Genomic DNA, 7,349 nt, shown 5'->3' with positions numbered 1-7,349 from the left:
CAAACGACGGTCATCACGAGGAGTGGTCCTGATTATTGTCACTTCGGGGTTGCCGGATCATAACACATAGTAGGTGACTATAGACTTGCAAGATAGGATCAAGAACTCACATATATTCATGAAAACATAATAGGTTCAGATCTGAAATCATGGCACTCGGGCCCTAGTGACAAGCATTAAGCATAGCAAAGTCATAGCAACATCAATCTCAGAACATAGTGGATACTAGGGATCAAACCCTAATAAAACTAACTCGATTACATGATAAATCTCATCCAACCCATCACCGTCCAGCAAGCCTACGATGAAATTACTCACGCACGGCGGTGAGCATCATGAAATTGGTGATGGAGGATGGTTGATGACGACGATGGCGACGGATTCCCCTCTCCGGAGCCCCGAACGGGCTCCAGATCAGCCCTCCCGAGAGAGTTTAGGGCTTGGCGGCGGTTCCGTGTCGTAAAACGCGATAAATCTTTCTCTCTGATTTTTTTTCTCCCCGAACACGAATATATGGAGTTGGAGTTGAGGTCGGTGGAGCTCCAGGGGGCCCACGAGACAGGGGGCGCGCCCAGGGGGGCAGGCGTGCCCCCACCCTCGTGGAAAGGGTGTGGGCCCCCTGGCCTTGATTCTTTCGCCAGTATTTTTTACTATTTCCAAAAATAATCTCCGTGAAGTTTCAGGTCATTCTGAGAACTTTTGTTTCTGCACATAAATAACACCATGGCAATTCTGCTGAAAACAGCGTCAGTCCGGGTTAGTTCCATTCAAATCATGCAAGTTAGAGTCCAAAACAAAGGCAAAAGTGTTTGAAAAAGTAGATACGACGGAGACGTATCAATTACTTTGTATGGTCTCTGTGAATAATTAATAAAATGACCGCATGCATCGTCCAGATGCAGATGCCGGGGGTCTATCCTCCTTTTCAACAAGAAAAAATACGAATCAAGTGACGTCGGAAAAAACCCTAAGGATTCCAATTCACCAAAATTCCTACGAAAGTACTTTGAACAAAGAAGCCACCAGTGGTTTTGAGATGCAATTTTCTGGTAGCCAAGGTGTTTATATGAAGTATGAGTAAGAAGGAAACTGAACATTTTTACGATTCTGCTTCTGCAAGAAATTGCAGTTTAGTAGTTTACTTTTTACTGATCCCATAACCCCGTGTAAATGCCATCGAGTACATCAATTGTTTGTTGAAAACATAGAGATTTCTTGTGCCAGATGTGGCCAAAATGCTGTCAATGGAACAGCACTGGCGTCACCATAACATTCAGGACGATATATAATAATTTAACATATATGGTTGATGGGTTCAGTTCTGTAAAGAAAATAGTAGGTTAGACTAGACAAAATAAATGTGGTACCTTACTGAGTACTCCCTCCCTCCGTTTCAAAATAGATGACTCAACTTTATACTAACTTTAGTACAAACTTAATATAAAGTTGGGTCATCTATTTTAGAATGGAGGGAGTATTAATTAGTAGGCAAATTGGGTCAATCGGATGGATTAAACGAAAGTAAGGGTGATGGTGACAAGCTGCATCGATCCGTTGTTTGCGGCGTCTTGGTCAAATACAGAATTTGATAGAGAAACAAACATGTTTTTTTCCTTACATAACTTGAGAAACCGAATATGCTTAGTTCTCATAGGAACATTTTGGATCTGGTTCATTTCAAACGCTCGCAAATTGTAGCACAGACGTTCAGACAAAACATCACATAATTTATTGCATCACACTAGAGCACTCGACCTCATGCACACTGCACGTACACATATCTCTACATGACCACCGACTAATCAGCTTGCAGCCACCTGGTTGGATCCTCCGGGGAGAAGATGATGGTGAACGGCGACGGCACTAGTGACGTTGGTGGGGTTGATGACCCTGCAGTTGCGCCTGATCTCGCCCTGCGTCCCGGAGAGCACCTCGATTTGCCCCATCTTGAGCATGGACCTGGCGAACCTGGTCCGGAACGCCGCCTCGCTGCGCACGAAGGAGTCGACCAGCGACTTCATGGTGGCGTTGGTCAGCAGCGCCGCGTCCGACTGGAAGAGGCCCAGGTTGTTGCTCAGCCCCACGTAGTACTTGTTGTCGAACCTCGCCGGCGTGATGAGGTCCATGAGCGTCGTCGTCGTCGGGGTTGGTGTTCGGCGGGCAGATGCCCTTGAGCAAGAACGCGTACGCCTTGCTCAGCTTCGGGTCAATCTGTTAACGCATGGTAACAAATAATTAGGACCGTTGACTGCTCAAAATTCCATGTTTTGATGTGTTGTTGAAGAATTATGCAAGTCATTACTCCGTCGGTTGTGTTGGGGAAGTTGTAGATTCGCTCGGTGAAGCTGCTGCAGTGGGAGACGCCGATGGTGTGGGCGCCGGAGAGGACGACGATGTCCTCGACGGTGAGGTTCTTGGCGGCGAAGCCGGCGACCAGGTCGGAGGCGGTGGACGTCGGCCCGGGCAGGTTGTTGAGCGCGTCCGCTTCGGTGGACACACGGCCGTCCCGGCGCCCTGCGGGCACCTGGTACCCGAGGCCGCCCGACAGCACGACGCTGTCCCGCGCCGCGAAGGCGAGGACGTCGGCGCAGGAGACGACGCCGGGGCACTGCGCCTCGAGGGCCGCCTTGGCGCGGTCCACCACGTCGAAGAAGCGGAGGCTGGGGAAGTTGGGCGCCGAGTCCTTCTCCGCCTTGTTGCCAGGCGTCGAGTCGATCAGCACGGAGCCGTCGCACCCCTGCAACAATGCCCGTGCATGTGAGTATATGGACGCTGTGCGTGCGTGCGTGCATGCATGCATGCCGTGCGGTGTGCTGGCTAGCTTGGCTTACCTTGACGAAGCAGTCGTGGAAGTGGAGGCGGATGATGGCCGGAGCGACGCCGGAGTCGTTGCCGAAGGCGGCGGCCACGGTCTGCTGCACCAGGGTCTCGGCCGACGGGCAGGTCGTGTCGTAGAAGCCCACGTCGATGCATGCGACCACGGCGCCCGACGAGAGAAGCGCGGCCAGGGTCACGACGGCCAGCGCCGCTGCGAGGCTGAAGCAGCGCTTCATGGCTGCTGCTGCTTCTGATGTGCGCTGTTGCTTTGCAGCTTCGTGGATAATACTCTCCTATTCGTGGCGTGTGGTTTTTATAGGACGCTGGGTAGAACTTGGAAGGGCATTTCTGTCACTTGCATTACTAACCGCAGGCGACCATTTTAATTTTTTTTAGAACAGGGGACCAGTTAATTTGATCCATTATCCTCAATCCGCATATTCCTTCTGTTGAGGATATGACCATTAGAGTCACCCGCCCAGGAGGGGCCAGGTTACGTTGTAATGATCATCACGTGAAGCCCAGTATTAAGCTTGAGGATGGCGGATCAATAATGGGCTTAAGACCCGGAGGCGGCTTAAGGCCCGTAGTGATAACACGCCGTTATGGCAAGACTTGTAATGTAAGGCAAGAATAGTTAAGAGTCCGAGCCGGATACTGTTATAAGCCGGCCGGGACTCTGAGAGCCGCGGGGTGTCAACCTCTCTATATAAAGGGATGACCCGGCGGCGGTTCAGATCGAGAGACAACAGATCGAGAGCCAGGCATAGCGATTAAGCTCCCTGGTCATCGAGACCCTAAGTAATACCACCTCAACTGGACGTAGGCTTTTACCTTCACCGTAAGGGGCCGAACCAGTATAACCCTCGTGTTCCTTGTCCCGCTTAATCCCTTTAAGCTTCCTAGCTACGATGGCTCCACGATTAAGTCCTTGCACGAGGACATCTGCCGTGACAATTCCACGACAGTTGGCGCCCACCGTGGGGCCAGCGCACGGTGGATTTGAGTTCTTGAAGGGTAGCTTCGAAGGGCTCAAGGGATATGCTGTGGGCCGGATGACCAAGAGTCGTCGCGGCAAGCTCTACATCGACGATGCAAACTGGGGCCCCGACGCCGGCTCAATCGAGTACGGGTACCGGGTCCCCTTCGGCGGAATCCATGTCTTTATTGGCAAGATTGGTGAGCCGGGCATTGAGCCGGACCTCTGCGCCGATCTCATCGAGACGGCTCAGCGTGCACGACCCGCTCGGACTCTGCCTGCCTTGAAGCATGCTTTCGTGGGATGCGTCCATGGAGGACTCTCTGAAGGATCTGGATCTGACGAGTCATCCACAGAGGAGACCGACTCGTTATACCAACTTCAAGATGGCAGGCTCAGGGGTTGTTCCGATGGCGATAGTGTTCCGGACCCCTTTGAGCCGCCGAGCCGGGTTGGAATCTTCATGGCTGGCACACAACCTGTTCAAAACCCCGCCGCCGGGGCAGGAAGCCCTGTGCCCTCGCCGGCTCAGGTGCTGATGGATCTCACAGACAAGATGACGGCCCTGTTAACCGCTACGGTCGCCCCAGCGGATCAAGCTCAGCATGACGCGGAGGTGGCACAGTTAAAGTTGGATCTAGCAAAAGCCAAGGAGGATCTGGCGGCGGAAGGGATCAGGATGGCTGCAGAGAGGGCGGCTCTCGACGCCCAGACTCAGCTGATTCAGGCGCAGTCTTTCCGGCTCACGATGGATCAGAACGCGTCCAATTAGGTCATGAGAAGAAGGCATCAAAAGGCCCAATCTCGACTCCCTCCGGTCTACGATCCTCGAAACCTCTTCAACACGCCTGGTGCAGGGCCCAGTATCCCGCCAGAGATCACGGCGCCCGGGGCTGGAACGTCAATTCAGCCCCAAGTGATGGGGCCTCCCCGGGTGAACGCTGCCCCGCCTCAGTACGTGCCAATACCACCGGGTCATTATGCCAACCCGTTGGAAAACATGGTCGCCGCGGCGGCGCGACTGGCGGCTCTCCCAATCGATGGCCACTCTCCGACGGCGGTTGAAACCCGCCGGGTCAGAGAACTCCTTCAGACGGCTCTTGCGCAACAGGAGGCATATTCATGTAGCCGGGACAGAATTCATTCAACCCCTCGTCCAGGCCGGAGCCCGAGTTATAGCAGACACATGGTCTCAGCGACCGGCTCTAGCAATGTCCGACGCCGTGACTTGCCTCCAGGCCACGGCCCGGTTCATAATGGAGCCTTTAACGCGGTAGACCAAGACAGAGCACGACAAGAGGCGGAGCAGGCGGCTCAGTTGACGGCTTACCAGCCACTCCCGGCTTATCCGACGGCTTCCATCGACGCGGGTATACCTACGAGGACTGGAGGTGTTCCTTGTCTGGTGCCGGCTCTCCGTAATGAACGTCTGCCCAAGGATTTCAAAGGGCCTAGGAAGGTACCTAATTACACAGCTGATTTACAACCCGGAGCGTAGATCGAGAGTTACGAGATGGCTATGGAGTTGCTGGAGGTCAGTGAAGCGGCAATGGCCAAGTACTTCACCATGATGTTAGATGGGACAGCCCGCACTTGGTTGAAAGGTCTGCCACCGAACTCTATCGGGTCTTGGGCTGAGCTAAAAGTCCGGTTCATCCAAAACTTCAAAGATACATGTAGGCAGTCTATGTCAATTGTGGATTTGACTAACTGTAAGCAGCAGGAGGGTGAGTCTACAACCCATTGGGTTCGCCAGGTCAAAGAGATAATACATTCATCTGATAAGATGGATGCCGGCTCTGCAGTCTTAATGTTAGAGCAGAATTGTCGTTTTGTGCCCCTGAAGATGAAACTCGGGCGACTCAAGCGTGATTGCAATGATATGGGTACGCTGATGGCGGCTCTGGTCAAGTACGCCGACTCTGATAGTACCAAGGATCCCGTGTTGGATGATGAAAGGACAGGGAAGGGAAAACGGAACGGCAATGGCAAGGGCCCCCAACATAACCCGGCGAACCAAGGAGGTAACAAGCGTAAGGCTGATGGCAGTATGGAATTTGTGGCCAACGCCAATTCACAGGGTAGCAACCACCGGCGCAAGGGGAGACCACCTCCCCGAGCCGGCGGGTCAGGCCCGACGCTTGAACAATTGTTGAATGAGCCTTGCCCAAGGCATGGCTCTAGGGAAAAGCCGGCCACTCATCTATGAAAGGACTGCGCAATCATGAAGGCCTTTAAAAATTCCAATGTTTTCAATGGCAACAGTGGCCCGGGCGGCGGCCCAGGCGCTGGCAGCTTTCATGGCCCGGGCAGCGGTTCAAATTCCAATTCTCAGAATGTTCAAGGGGGCTTTAATCAGCAGTCCGGCCAGGGTCATCAGCAGCAGAAGGGGGATACCAGGCTAATCCAAAGCAGCTCAATGGCGGGCAGTATCACGTATTTACTACCAGTCTGTGCAAGCGAGAGCAGAAGCTCCATAAAAGGGCTGTGAATGCTGTTGAGCCGGCGGTTCCACGCTATTTAAGATGGTCTGAGCAGCCTATTGTGTGGAGTAGGGAAGATCATCCTCCCCGGGTTGATAATCCAGGTCACCTGGCCTTGGTGGTGGCTCCTCAGGTTGGGGGGTATAAATTCACTAAAGTGCTCATGGACGGAGGCAGCAGCATCAACATCCTCTACTATGAGACCTTCCGTCGTATGGGTTTAACTGATAAAAACCTCAGCCAGTCCAATACTGTTTTCCATGGCATGGTGCCCGGCAAGTCAGCATATCCGGTCGGTAAGATCGAGCTGGAAGTGGCCTTTGGAGATGAGTATAACCATAGGGCGGAAAAACTAACCTTTGAGGTGGTCAAGATAAGAAGCCCGTACCATGCCTTGTTTGGGCGGCCGGCTTACGCCAAGTTCATGGCACGACCGTGTTACGTGTATCTGCAGCTCAAGATGCCGGGTCACAATGGGACCATTACGGTTCATGGCAGCCGAAAGATAGCCTTGGAGTGTGAGGAAGGTGACGCGGCTTACGCGGAATCTGTTTGTGCAACAGAGGAGTTGAAGTTTTACAAGGACAATGTTGACCCGGCAGATATGACATCTTTGAAAAAGCCAACTACGGAGCATGAGCCGGTAATGAAATTGAAGTCCGCTGATGAGACTAAACTTGTTGACTTTGTTCCAGGTGACTCATCTCAGCAGTTCAGCATCAGTGCCAATCTGGATTCGAAATAGGAAGACGCGCTCATCGAGTTCATCCGTGAGAACAGGGACATCTTTGCATGGAAACCTTCTGACATGCCGGGTGTACCTAGAGAACTCGCTGAGCACACTCTCAATATTGATCCGAAGTTTAAGCCGGTCAGGCAATTCCTCCGGCGGTTTAATGAGGAGAGACGGAAAGCCATTGGTGAGGAGGTAGCCCGGCTCTTGGCGGCCGGGTTTATTGTTGAAGTCTTTCATCCAGAATGGTTAGCTAACCCGGTGCTCGCGCTCAAGAAGAACGGCACCTGGCGGATGTGTGTGGATTACACGGATTTAAACAAGGCTTGTCCGGCTG

At 52.9% G+C, this 7,349-nt stretch overlaps 1 pseudogene; it reads right to left on the bottom strand.

Moving 5' to 3' along the window:
* Positions 1–1,583: 1,583 nt before the first annotated feature.
* Positions 1,584–3,210, bottom strand: LOC109736688 (peroxidase 5-like; annotated as a pseudogene).
* Positions 3,211–7,349: the final 4,139 nt, after the last annotated feature.

This window comes from Aegilops tauschii, chromosome 1 (assembly GCF_002575655.3).
Source record: "Aegilops tauschii subsp. strangulata cultivar AL8/78 chromosome 1, Aet v6.0, whole genome shotgun sequence".
Lineage (NCBI taxonomy): Eukaryota > Viridiplantae > Streptophyta > Magnoliopsida > Poales > Poaceae > Aegilops > Aegilops tauschii.
This window is presented reverse-complemented; position numbering and strand designations above follow the sequence as displayed.